This window comes from Sciurus carolinensis, chromosome 5, assembly GCF_902686445.1.
Source record: "Sciurus carolinensis chromosome 5, mSciCar1.2, whole genome shotgun sequence".
Lineage (NCBI taxonomy): Eukaryota > Metazoa > Chordata > Mammalia > Rodentia > Sciuridae > Sciurus > Sciurus carolinensis.
This window is the reverse complement of record NC_062217.1, coordinates 137,469,432-137,484,490: the sequence shown is the minus strand read 5'-3', so window position 1 is coordinate 137,484,490 and position 15,059 is coordinate 137,469,432. Positions and strand designations below refer to the sequence as shown.

General features: G+C 37.7%; 1 pseudogene; it reads right to left on the bottom strand.

The window, feature by feature from the left end:
• Positions 1–639: 639 nt before the first annotated feature.
• Positions 640–8,198, bottom strand: LOC124985761 (G2/mitotic-specific cyclin-B2-like; annotated as a pseudogene).
• Between the last annotated feature and the right edge of the window lie 6,861 nt (positions 8,199–15,059).

The following is a 15,059-nucleotide window of genomic DNA, read 5'->3' as shown; positions in this document are numbered from 1 at the left end:
GTGTACTATGCTTTTAATATACTGGATTTGGTTTATTAACATTTTGTCATGAATATTTACATTCATATTCATAAGGGATATTGATCTGCATTTTTCTTTTTCTGTATTGTCTTTGTATGACTTGGTAACAGGATAGAAATGTTGCCTAAAAAAGCAGTCAGGAAGCATTCTCTCCTCATCCATTTTTTGGAAGAGTTTGAGAAGGATTTGTGTCAATTCTTCTTGAATATTTGGGAGAATTCACCTATGAAGCTGTTCCCACCTGGGTACTTTTTGCTGGGAGATTTTTGACTAGCAATTCATTATCATTATTTGCTAAAGGTATATTCATTATTTCTTCTTGAGTTATCTTTGGCAGTTTGTGTATTTCTAGGAATTTGTCCATTTCATCTAGGTTATTTAATTTGCATTATATAATTGTCCATAGTATTCTATAAGGTTCATATATTCTGTAAGGTCATTATAATGTCTCAATTTTCATTTTTTCTACCTTAAGAAAAATCAATAGCTTTATTTTTCCTCAATATACATTTAGAAATTAGTCTGAGAAGAGGTTTCTTGAACTAGACCAGAGGACTATGTACAAAATCAAGAGTTTCACAACAGTAAGAAAAAGTGCATGGATGAAGCTGCATCAGCCTAGGACCTCCCCATCAGAGGGGCGGCAAGGTCTTTGATGGTTTTGGAGTTCAGCTGAGGGACTGTGCTGATCTTTAGGAGTCTGCTGCTGGCATACTTATTCTTGATGGTGATGAATTTAGTTAAGTTTTCATTTACTTTCACCACATTTTTGGCCATGTGCTGCATGACTTCCAATACTTCATTCTCTGTGTATCCAGTGTAATACTGCTGCTTTAAGTTCCATTTTCCTTGGCCTAGAACCTTCAGAGATAAGCAGGAAGCAGCTGCTGCTACTTTAGAAGGGTGATAATGCACCATGTCATAGTCAATGAGAGTCAGCTCCATCAAATATTTGGCTAATGTGTGCTGTTCAACATCAGCTTCCCAGCTTTTGATGCTTGCCTTAAGAAGTGTAGTGGCAAAGGTCAACCCAACTCAAACTTCAGTTCTTTCAAAATTAGAGTTTCCATTTCTAGGATTTGAGAACTGGTATAAATGAAGTCTTCTATATTTGGAGAAAACATCTCCTCATACTTAGAAGCCAAGAGCAAAGCTGTAATCCCAACCAATAGAACTTTCTTACAGGAGACTGGCTGAACCTGTAAAAATCGATCCATGACAGCAATGCACATGTACAGAGTTTCCTGCAGAAGCCTAAACTTGGAGTGGACTTGAACCAGCCAGTCCACTAGGATGGCATGCATACGTCCATTTATATCTCTTCTATCAAAGAAATGTGGATTTATGGATTGCAAAACCTCAAGCTGTCTTAGATACTGGTAGATATCCTTAATGTAATCACTGCAGAGCTGAGGGTTCTCCCAATCCTCATTATCAATGTCTTCGATTTTGCAGAGCAAAGCATTGGAAAAAGCTTGGCAGAGGTTCTCTTCCTTCATGGAGACATCCTCAGGTATGGGAGAAGGATCCTTTGGAGCCAACATTTCCATCTGTACTGGTTTCATAGAAGCAGTAGGTTTCAGTTTGTCAACATTTGTTGCTTTGGTGGCCTGAACTGATACTTTGGTGGTACTTCACTACTTGTGCTGCTCTGGTTGTAACTCTATTTCCAATTTCTTCTAAAACCCCATGCCTAATAGTCACATGACTCGTAGCTTTAGAATTAACTCCTGTGTCAATATTCTCCAAATCAGTGGACACCATCGGGCGTTGGAGCAGCGCCAAGAGGGAAGAGAAAGACAAGTGTGCCAGCCTGGCCCAGGGAGGGACGCGGACCAGAGGGGAATGGAGCTAGCGTCTGGGGCTCCATTGGGCCTGCACTCCAAGCTCGCACCGCTGGAATCTTAGGCGAGGTCTCCTTGTTCTAGGATTCCTCAATTTTCATTTTTGATTTTACTTTCATTTTCTCTTTTTTTTCCCTTGGGTTGTCTAGCTCATAGTGTTTTGATTTTGTGGATATTTTTGTCTACTTTTGGTTTCATTTATTTTCTCTTTCATTTTTTTCATTCACCTATCTCCATTCTAGTATTTCTTATTTCCTAACTTCTGCCAGGTTTAATTTTTCTCTAGTTTCTGAAGATGTAATGTTAAATTATTGATTTGAAATCTTTCTTCTTTTAAAATACAGGCATTTACAGTTTCTAAATTTTCCTCTGAGCATTCTTTTGCTATATTATATACATTTTAGTGTGTTGTTTTTGTTTTTAATCATCTCAAATAATATTTAATTTCCATATGATTTATTCTTTGACCTATCAATTCTTTAGGAACTTGCCATTTAATTTTCACATATTTGTGAATTTTTTTACTTTCTTTCTGTTATTGATTTCTAACATAATTATTTATGGAGAGAAAAGATACTTTGTATAATTCTAAGAATTTCTTTTTTTCCCCAGTAGTGCTGGGAATGGAACCCAAGGGTGCTCTATTTTGGTCAGCTTTTTCAATGCTCTGACCAAAAGACCTGACATGAACAATTTTAAAGAAGGTGAAATTTATTCTGGGGCTCATGGTTTCAGAGGTCTCAGTTCATAGATGGTTGACTCCATATCTCAGGACCAGAGATAAGGCAGGATATCATGGAGGAAGTATGTGGCAGAGGAAAGCAGCCAGGGAGATGACACCAGGAGACAGAGACAGAGCTCCACTCAACAAGGACAAAATATAAACCCCAAAGGCACACCCCCCGGGACCACCTCCTCAGCCACACCCTATCTGCCTTTAGTTACCACTCAGTTAATCCTAATCAGAGAATTAATACTCTTGATTAGGTTAAGGTTCTTAAAACCCAATCATTTCATCTCTAAACTTTCCTGCATTGTCTCGTACATGAGCTTTTGAGATCACCTAATATTGAAACTATAACATGCTCTTTCACTAAGCTACACCCCCAGGCCTTTCATTTTTTGAGACAAAAATCTCACTAAGTTGCTCAGGCTGGACTCAAACTTGTAATCCTCCTGCCTCAGCCTCCTGAGTGTGATGGGCTGACAGATCTGGCTCCATAAGAATGTTATAGGCCAGACTATAAGGGAAATAACTAAACAGACTCCATTTTGCTCTGAGACTCGATGTAATGTAGGAAATAAGCTTCTCCCATGGGAACACCCTGCCTCTGTACCCATCATCAGTTACTTAGCATGACATGTTTAGTGACACAAAATTATGATTCTTAAGTAATGAAAAATTGCTCTCTTTTGATTCCTATTGCTCCTAAACCATGTGAAAGGTGATTGTGTGAATGTTAGTAACCATTCTTTAGTTTGTACCTAGGTAAGGGTCGTTTTGACCCATTTCCCCCTCTGTTAATGATCTCATAATGTTAGTTTGTAATTTCGAATCATAGCAATAGACACATAATTTATGTGATTTTTGGTATAAGAACCCCTACAACCCTATGGTCGGGGCTGTTCTCCCAATAGCCATTTTTGGGGGCATTGTGTGAGACAGTCAGCTGACCCGGTTAATAAAGACTCTCAAATTTGGACTTCTCAGTGGTGATCAGTCTGTTCTTAAGTTGTACCCTATAACACTGAGTTGCTGGGATTACAGTTGTGTGCCACCACACTTGGCAATTTCAGTCTTCTGAGGTTCATTGAAACTTGTTTCATGTCCTAAATTTGGCCTGTACTAGAGAATATTCCCTGCACCCTTGAGAAGAATTTAATTTTTTAGAGGAAGTGTTCTATAGAAGGCTCTTAACTCTATTTATTTTTTAGTTTAGTTTTTTCCTTTCCTTTCTTGTGTGTGTGTGTGTGTGCGTGTGTGTGTGTGTGTGTGTGTGTTGTGCTGGGGATTGAATACAGGACCTCATGCATGCTAGGCAACTGCTTTACCACTGAACTAAACCCCCAGCTCTTTTCTTTTCTTTTTCTTTCTTTCTTTCTTTCTTTCTTTCTTTCTTTCTTTCTTTCTTTCTTTCTTTCTTTCTTTCTTTCTTTTTTATTTTGGTATAAGTTCTTGCTAAATTGCTCAGCTGGCATTGAACTTGTAATCCTCCTGCCTCAGTCTCCTTAACAGCTGACACTATAGATGTGTGCTGTCAGAACCCAGCTAGTTTTTCTTTTTTTATGTCTTTTATTTCCTTGCTGATCTTCTCTCTGTTTTGTCCACTATTCAAAGTGGGGTATTGAAATGCTTCTTCTTTCAGTTTTGTCTGTTTTTGCTTCATGCATTTCAAAGCTCTGTGGTAGATTCACATATGCTAATAATCACTATATCTTTCTGATGGATTGACTTCTCACATAATGTAATATTTTATAATATTTTCTTAATGTCTATTTTGTTTGACATTAATTTATCCACTCCAGCTCTCTTTTGGATACTGATTACATGGAGTATCTTTTTTTCATCCTTTCACTTTCAACCTATTTGTGTCTTTGACTCTAAAGTGAGTTTCTTGTAGTTAGCATATAGTCAGGTTATTTTTTAAATCCATTCTGCCTATTTCTGCCTTTTAAGTGGATAGTTTAATTCATTAACACTTAATGTCATTGCCAATATGGAAACATTCACTTCCGTAATTTGCTTTTTACTATGTGTTTATTTTTGGTTCATCAGTTTCTCCATTATTACCTTCTTTTGGATGAGATATTTTCTAAAGTGTCTTTAAATTTCCTTCCATTTCTTTTACTATACAATTTTGAGGTTTTTTTCCTTAGATGTTGTTTGTATGCTTTGAATCATTTTAAATCAATGGATACTGTTTTGTGGAGTAAGATGCCATCTATCTTGGAAAATGTTTCATATGTACTTAGTCATCTTGTACTGCTCTAACAAAATACCATAGACTAGATGGCTTAAACAACAGACATTTATTTCTCATAATTATGGTGGCTGAGAAATTAAAAATCAAGGTGCTGACCAATTCAGTTCCTGGTGAAGGGTCTTTTTCTTCCAACATGGTAGAGACAGGACAAACTCTGGTCTCTCTTCCTCTTCTTTTAAGGAGATTATTCTCATAAGAGCTCCACCTTTATGACCTCATCTAAACCTAACCTCCAAAGATTCTACCTCCAAACACTAACCACCCTGGGGGCTAGGGCCTCAAAATTGGGGTAGGTAAACATTCAGCTCATAACAATACTTTAAAAGGACCTGTAGTCTCTTATTGGGTGGAGTGTTCTGTTAATTGTTAGTTACATTAAGTTGATTGAAGTGCTACCCATGTCTTCTGTACCTTTAGTTATTTTATTTCTTCTTGTACTATCAATTATTAAAAGTGGGCTTTTTAAATCTCTGATTTTAATTGTTAATGTGTCTATTTCTCCTTTTAGATCCACTGGCTTTTGCTTCGTGTATTTGAACTCTAGTTTAAGGTATATAAACTTTTAGGATTATTTGTACCCATTGTTTACTGAGTGTAATGAGGCAAGGAAATAATTGGAATTGCTATAGTTGTGTGTTATATAGTAATAATAAGCTGTATTTGGTATTTGCCTGGACTTATAAAACTAAAATCATAAAAGGCGCCTGGTGACAAACTTGCTGTGTGGCAGGATGACACTCCTGAACAATGCCGATATGAACCTTTATCTATGATTTGAGTAGTGGCTCCTAGTCTAGTCACGTTCTGGTCTTTATCAATGAAGACCAGAACATGACTGGGCTGAAAATCACTACTTAAACCCCTGGACTTTTGGAGCAAACTGTCAGCAGCACCGTGACCAGAGGACTCCACGTCGCTCTGTCTCTTGACTGCCCTGACTGCTGTCCACTCTATCGCTGTTTGCTGATCGACTCTTGTCACCAAGGCCATACAGCTGACCACCTCTCCCACGGTGACAACTGCCACCCACCTCCGGCTTATCAGACACCTGAGGACATTCAAAGACATCCGAGGAGCTGAGAGAGGCTATGGCTGAGAAGAATCCCCTCGGTCTTGCAGACTGACTTCTTGGCTAAGAGATGTTGCATTGAGTAAGTCCATGGGGATTGGACTCTAGGTGAACAAGGAAGTGAATCTTCAATGTATTTGTGACTTGCTGTTATTAGGAATGTTAAGTTGAGTGTGCATTGCATGAATAAAATCCACTTGTTGGAACCAAACTTGATTCCTCTCTTACTCACTGCTCATGACACTGAGTAGTTACTGTGTGACAAGCATTTTTCTTCCTGCTTTCCAAACATAAACTTCATTCTTAGATGAATAGATAAAGAAAAAGTGGAATACGTACACAATGGAGTTTTATCTAGCCATAATGAATGAATTTATGTTATTTGTGGGAAAATGAATGGAACTTGAGAATGTTAAGTAAAATAAATCAAACTCAGAATGTCAAGGGTTGTATGTTTTCTTTCCTACGTAGAAGGTTGAGAGGAAAAAAGGGAATTGGGGGCGGGGATGTTATGAAAATTAAAGGGAGACCAGTAGAGGAAAGGGACCAGGAGAAGGCAGGAGGGGAGAGAAAGGGGACATGCTGGGGAATTATACTAGCCAATTTATATTGTTTTATTTTATGCGTGTATGAATATGTAATAAATCCCATCATATGTACTTACCTAATTATAATGCACCAATAAAAATATGGAAAACAAAAACAAAAACTTCCTTCATTTTTAAAAGTAATTCAATAATTACCCTCTCATTTTTAGAGAGGAGAAACAGCTGAAGCACAGTTGGTTTTTTAGCTGTAGATGGACACAATACCTTTATTTTACTTATTTATTTTTATGTGGTGCTGAGGATCAAACACAGTGCCTCACACGTGCTAGGCAAGTGCTCTACCCCTCAGCCATAACCACAGCCCTGAAGCACAGTTTTTGATGACAGGTTAAAAACCCAATTAATTAAGTTCTACTGTGTCCTCAATTTTAATTAATGAGTTATTTTAGGTGGAGGCGGGGGTATCTGAACTTGGGCCAAGGTTAGAGTGAGAAATTCAGTCAGATTGCAAGATCCCTTAAAAATCTGGCCTTTTGTTTTAGTAGTTGATGAATTGGTTCAAATCATGGCATTCCATGTTGTTATGGTTTAGATGTGATGTGAGGTGTCCCCCAAAAGCTAAATGTGTGAGACATTTCACCATTTAGTGGTGAAATGATTGGGTTATGAGAACCTTAACCCAATCAGTGAATTAATCTCCTGATAGGGATGAACTAGGTGGTAACTGTAGGCAGGTAGGGTGTGGCTGGAGGAGGTGGGCATTGGGGGCGTGTCTTTGGGGTACGTATTTTGTCTGTGATGAGTGGAGACTTTCTCTGCTTTCTGGTGTGATACTTGAGCTGCTTCCCTTCACCACACTCTTCAACCATGAGCTCTGCCTCATCTTAAGCCCTGAGGAATGGAGCTGGCTATCTATGGTCTGGGACCTCTGAAACTGTGAGTCCCAAAATAAACTTTTCTTCTTTAAATTGTTCTTGTCAGGACTTTTGTCACAGTAGCAAAACAGCTTACTAAAACACACACACACATAATCATCACATGGAAACACAGAACACACTCTGTCAGGCTACAGGTAATTTAGGTTTTAGATGTTATTTAAATTACACATTTCTCTCTTCCTCTTTCCTGGTAGGTCTGTGTGGCTTGAGATTCGATTTCTCCTTCTGTATCCCTGGTTCCACAGTGGTGGATGAGAAGGAAAATATGTCTTAAATAGACTTCATTGAGTCTATGAAGTCTATTGCCAAGGAAGCTTGGTTGTCAACACCTGTTGACCAATCAAGCTTCATGTATGTGCCTTCCCCAACCCAGATACAGCGCATCGGACTTGAAATCTAAGTGCTGGCTTTTCCACTTACTAACTTACTAACTTTGTAACTATGGGGAACATACATAATTAACATGTAGAATGGATTTCTAGTGATACCATTGAGAATGTTACTTTGATGTTAATACATGAAACATGACTTCAAAGTTTATGTTAAATGTGGAACCTTATTTCTCTCTTTATGAATCAAGCACACCTGCTTCCCTCGGTACTGCTTGGTAGCCCTGGAGGGGCTGGGTTTGTTCATGGAGTCTGGAAAATTTTGCTGACATCCACACTCTCGCTCCAGAATTCCTCTTCTCACTCATTCTTGCAGGTGTTTTCCACACTTTTGTAATTCTGAGTAATGACCTGAGAGAACCTGACCACATCATCTCTCAGCAGGTGGCATGACTTTCTCGGCATGGTGGTGATAGAAGTGCCTGTATTTGCTCTTCTTCAAGTGTTTACCTTCCACATGCACCTACATGTCTGCCAGCTCCAAAAAATCTCTATGAAAGAAACTGCCTAGCTGGATTTGGCAGTCTGATGCCAAAATACAGGTAACAAGTGAGCTACGGTCTGATTTCATCTTGGGAGGCTGTTTTCATGTACCTGTGTTTGCTCGAACCAGTACAAGTCTGGGAATCAGTCTCCCATGAAATAAACCTTTTCATGTTTCATGTCCCAGAAACTGCAACTTAATGTTGCTCTGTGCCTTTTGCTGTGAGAAATGTCTTTCTCTAAATATGAGAGGAAATATGAATTTAGGGGTAAGTTAGAGGATGTGAGTAGTTTTCTATTGTGCATGTTGCTTCCTCTCAAGGCCAGCTTCCTAAATGCCATGGTTCATTCAGAAATGTCCCCCAAGATAGGCTGGTGCCAGGTGTTCACCAAAAAAAGCTGGAAGCAATAGGAACACTGTCAGTGGATCTAAGGAGGGTCTGGGATCTGGATTGTCCCCAGTGAATGATCTTAACGATCTTATAACTTCATTAACAGTTACAAAAATCGTACTATTCCCCCCTTATATTTACAAAGGACTTTGCAGAATGCTTTCACAGTCAGGAACTTTCATGTTACAACCTTGTGAGGTTGGATGGATAGATACTTTTATGTCTTACAAAAGAGAGATCTGAAATCTAAGGATAGAGATGTTGAACCAGATGTCCAAGCTCACAAAACAAGAGAGTGAACTTCTTTTGAACTTTTTCTTCAAAGATGCCTAGAGCAACTGTGTATCCATTTGGAGGTCATCGAGGCTTAGATCTTTGCTTTCTCAAGTCCTAAACCTAGAAATTCACTATAACAATGTGGAGAACATTTAAAACATCTCCAAGTTATTGTCGTGATATACTACTTAGAGGTGAGTGATTATTCCAGGAAAACACATCTATGACTCCATAAGCAGCCATAGCCTGAAATAGCCCTTTCCATAACCCTTTATCTCAGCTGTAAGTACAGCACAAACAGCAAATGGGCAAAACACCCATTGTTGTCTATTAAAAACTGCTTCAACAAGAACTACCCCCCAAAGCAAGCAGACATGCACACTCCAATGTAAATGTGTGGACTTGGAGTTACAAGTAACTGGAATGCAAACAGCCCAGTGTATTGAATGTCACTTAGCCAGATTAAGTTGCTGCATTTATCCTTAGGCACTTGGACATAAGCACCTTCTATTTATGAATAGGGTTTCGTTTCTAGAGGAAAATCTGTGCTTTTCCACCCTCCCACCATGTGGTCTCCACTACTTCAGTCTTAGTATGTGGTTTTCCAGGGAACACAGGTCTTTTAAATATGTCTAAATGTGTAGGTTGATAGAAGCATATGTATTAATATACATGACTGGTGATAAATAAAGAGGCCCTTCTTGTTCTGTTTTAATACCTAGGTTCTTGAGAACAATTGAGCAAATTTGCAGCTAGACTCTTGATGTGAAAGGCAAATGTTGTTTTAGAAAATTGATAGTTTTTTTTTTTTTTTTAATTCAGTGGAGGTTGTCACTGAACCACAGTTCAATGGAAATTAAACAAAGAATCAGCCTAGAAGAAGATAGGAGCAGGTTAGAACAAGACAGTTCAGGAAATGGAGAATTAAGGTTTGTGGCTTCAAGTACCCATTTTTGTGGCTTGAGATGGTTCCAAAACAATTTCTTCCAAGTGGAACTCAAGGACGGTAGTTCTTCTGAAAGTTAATGATTCTACTGCCTCCAGCTCCCTCGAGGGCAAACATCTTTATTAAAGCTTAGCTAGTGGGAAAAGAGTTTATACCAAGTAAGCACCAATTTGAGGTATTGTCTCTGATTTATCCGAAACAGAAAAAGAAGACAAGAAAGGGAGAGTTGAACTAATCGCAGTAAAATAGAATCATATGAGATTTCCTAGGAATACTTAATGTTCTTACAGTGTAAGCCTTGTTGTCTAACCCAAAACAAATGTAATTCAATTATAGTGTATGCAGTATTTTTGTCTTGGAAATGTGCCTTAATTAAACTCTATATACTTTTTGCATTGTACAGACTTCTTTATTATAAGATAACGTATCTTCTGTCGTTTAGAATAAATAGCAGAGTACTGTCAAAATTATGGGGCCTAAGACTTGAGTGGATAGAAATGAATAAGCTGGGTTTTGTTTTTTCAAAATGGAAGTAATTTAGATTTGTTCTCCTCAGACGTAAATGATTTTAAATCATTCATAACCAGTGACAATTCTTTTTAAACAATTTTTGTATTTTGGTGTGTTTCATAGGCCAGGGATGGAACCTAGTTCCTCATATGTGCTAAGCAAGCACTCTCCCACTGAGCCACACCCCCAGCACTTTTTATTTTATTTCAACACAGGTCTTGCTATGTTTCCCAGGCTGACCTTGAATTTGTGATCCTCTTGTTCCAGGCTCCCAAGTACCTGGGATTGCAGGAGTGCACCACTGCACCCTGCTAAATTATTTTTCTTTTTAATTTTTTACAGACTGCATTTTAATTCATTGTACACAAATGGGGTACATCATTTCATTTCTATGGCTGTACACAATGTAGATTCACACCATTCATGTAATCATACATGTACATAGGGTAATGATGTCTGTCTCAGTCCACCATCTTTCATACTCCCTCTTCCTTTCATTTCCCTCTATGTAATCTACAGTTCCTCCATTCTTCTCTCACTCCCCACCCCCAAGTCCCCATTATACATCCTCATCCACTTATCAGGGAAAACTTTCAGCCTTTGGTTTTTTGGGATTGACTTATTTCACTTAGCATGATATTCTCCAATTCCATCCATTTATCTGTGAATGCCATAATATTATTATTCTTTATGGCTAAGTAATATTTCATTGTGTATATGTACCAGTTTCTTTTGTTTTTATGAAAGAGAAAGGAAAACAGTTGGTTTCTGTATTCTATGTGTTAAGTAAATGTGTAAAGTAATACCAGTATTTGAACTATTCTTTTAACTTTTATAATTAAGTCCTATTGTGTTTCTCTGTGTGTGAAACCTCAATAAAAAACGGTTGAAATGTTAACAATGCTCTTTGAAAGAATATCTAAAAGGTTTATAAATATCACACAAAGACTGATTCTTAAAATTATAAAGTCTTTGTTTCTAAAAAATGTTAGAAGTTTTTGTTGGAGATAAACACTTGAAAATATGTCTATTCTAGGTTGTTGTTTCATAAACTTTCTTGTCTTCACTGAAATTTTGCATGAAAATGTAATAAAAAATAAGTAGAGAAAATGAACTATGTGGTTGAATGGGAGGTAGTTGTGAGGAGCCTACCTGATCTGTACCTGTGTCCCCTGGAAGTTCTAAGTAACACCATAAACAGACAGACAAAGCTAAAAAGAGAACAACACTGGATTAGGAAATATCTGGAATTCCTCTGCAGCAATTACTAGGGAGACTGGGAAGACAGGATTAAGAACTAGAATGAATTATTTGGGGAAAACATCCTATTTATCCCAATATTGTTGATGACAAGCATAAAACCTGGTTCATGGGGAGGACTAATTAATATTTGTTGAATGAATAAATGCACTTTTAAAAATCTGTATTTATTTGAGCAGGGCACAATGACACACACCTACAATCCCAGAAAATTGGGAGGCTGAGGCAGGAGGATCACAAGTTCAAAATCAGCCTCAGCAACTTATCAAGGCCTTTAGCAACTTAGTGATACTCTGTCTCTAAATAAAATATATATTTTAAAAGGGCTGGGGATGTGGCTAGAGGTTAAGCACTCCTGAGTTCAATCCCCATTACCAAACAACAACAACAACAATAATAATAATAATGACATAAAATAAAAATCTGCATTTGAGTGACCTGAAATATCTAGAAGCAAAGGATCATGAGACCGTAAGTCTATTAAAGGGAATGAATGTGGGTCTGACCTATTGTCCTCATGATTGCTGGAGAGAAATTCCATTTGTTTTTCTTTTAAATTATTTTTAAATTTTTTATTATATAATTTTAGTTGTAGACAGACACAATACCTTAATTTTATTTATTTATTTTTATGTGATGCTGAGGATTGGACCCAGTGCCTCACAAGTACTAGGCAAGCACTGTACCACTGAGCTATACCCTCAGTCTTCCATTTGTTCTTGATGAGGAATGAAATGTATCACATCAATGAATCTTTTAATGCAATGAAGCTTTACCCTGGTACATCACCAGGTCTAGTTCATATTGTACCCTACAAGTTGGACTTCAGGAAATCTGCCAAACCATGGCAAATTTTGGAATGTATAAGAATCCCTGGGGGAAAGTGTAAAAAAGCATAGGTTCATGGGCTGAACTCAAGAATTTCTGATTCAGTAGAAAGTCAGAGTTGGGATTAGGAGTTCTGATGTAAATGGTTCACAGACAACAGACTGAGAAACCCCACTGTACTGGATAAAAGGTACAGATGAAAGGTGCCTGCTGTTCTTTGAGGTGACAGGCACTCTTCTAGATTTGTGAATGCAGGGAAACCAGGAAGCCCAACACCACTCAGGACATCTCCTTAGAGATTCACAGAATGGAAGCTTCCTTTTGCAGGCTCCCAGCTCACACCTTGTGCGGGAAGGGGGGGGGCAGGCTCACTGGGGAGGAGGCTTAGGAAGATGATCCTAATTGTAGCCGTAACCTGGATTTGCATTTTTGATACATTTCCATTCAAAGCTTGGAACAGTACCCCAAAGTATCAAGACATAATTGGAATGAAGTAAAAATAATGTGGAAAGAATGACAGAACAACTCTTTTGTAACCACATTTTTAGAGAGAAGACCATCTTATTAGAAGATAGATCACATCGATCAGCAAGACACAATGGGAAAACGAAATTACTTTGTGATTATGATACTTTTCTAGTTGTTAAATATTATGACTATAAAAACATGACCCTTTAGATGATCATAACAACTTAACATTATATATAATAAGTGTTTACAAAGGGCTGTTCTTATCAATTAGTCCACAAAGAAGCCTTGAACGTATAAGTCAGATTTTGATTTTAGAATATTAAAATTTTTAAACAAAGAAATATTATCTTAAATGGTTACATAATCAGTTCCAGAGTCAAAGAAAATTTCTTAATGTGTTGGAAGATGGCTGAAATAATATGCAGCAGACAAAAGCTTCTGAAGGTAGTTTTGAAAGAGATCCCTCCCAAAATGTTCTGAACAGCTGGTGGTATCACTATAGGAGCTCTAAATCAATCCATCAGAACTTATTGGATTGGATCAGTTCCAGTATGCTTATTTCAAAAAAATAGTGAGTCATCAGTCTTGTGTCATCTTTTTCTTTTTAATTGCATACGTTATGGGTTAGAGCATGATAAGTTACTCCAGGTATGTCATGTGTAATGATCAAATCAAGATAATGTGCATTACTTTCTCCTTAAACATTTCTTTCTTTTTCTTGGGAAACTTTGATGTCTTCTCTTCGGGCTCTTTACAGGACATGTCATGAATTGTGGGAGACTATCATCACCCTACAGTAATAGAGGACTCTAGAACTTATTCCTCTTATCTAATGGTGTTTGGTACCCATGAGCCCGTCTCCCTCTATTCCTCCTCCCCTCCTCCTCTAGGACTACTATTCTTCTCTTCACTTGTAGGAAATCATTTCTTTTAGTTTCCACATATAAATAAGAACATGCAGTATTTGTTTTTCTGTGCATGACTTATTTCACTTAACATAATGTCCTCCAGTTCTATCCATGTTGCCACAGATGATGGCATTTTATTCTTTTATGGCTGGATAACATTCCGTTGTGTATATGTACCACATTTTCTTCATTCATCCATTAATGGATAAGGACCCCCCACTGTAGCTAGCGTGAACAGTGCTGTAATAAACATGGGTGTGTGGGTACCTCTCTGACACACTGACTTATGGATAAATACCCAGAAGTAAGATTGCTGGATTATATGTAGTTCTATTTCTTGTTTTCTTTCTTTCCTTTCTTTTCTTTTTCTTTTTGGCATCTCCATATTGCTTTCTATAAAAGCTACACTAATGGTAACCAGCCTTTTATAGCCAAAATATTTCTAGATTATTGTTAAGGTCTGTCATCCCAGCTACCCCTCAATACTGTCAGTTCTTACTCAGAAATAGCTTCATGTGAAACAGCACAATGAAATTTTCAAAAAAAAAATCTATAAACATGATTTATATGCACTAGAAATGTATAGATTACATTTGGTCTGGGGATGGCTTAGGCTACTTAATTAGAATTCTCTTACCAAAACGATGTTTTCAAACTTTCAGGGACATATGTTTCCCTTGTAATTAACAGTAATAATCTCAGATTCCACCTTGTTCCCAATGTGTCTTCTCTTTTTCCTTTGAAAATCACCCTTGTACATAGATGGAAACTTCCGCTAACCAGGATCCTTAAAAATAACACTCTTCAATATTATTAGAATAAAACTATGTAATGAAGAACCTTAGAGTAAAAATTAAAAGAAAGAAAATGGGGGCTGAGGATATAGCTTAGTTCATAGAGTGCTTGCCTGTCAAGCACAAGGCCCTGGGTTCAATCCCTAGCACTGATAAGCACTTATAAGCCTCAATCTCTATCCCCTCTGGCTCTAACATGCTGTAATATGGCATACAACAAAGTTATGATTGTAACAGATGGGAAATGTAAGTTAGCTGGCTTGTTTCCTAGTCAGATGGGATTCTGGAGGGCAAGAACCCAAATTCGTCCTAGAAGAAAGTCACTATTCCTCTTGCAAGAAGATTTGAGCTCTATTCACGAAACTGCTTCTCCTGAGTTCATTCATTCATGATGAAAG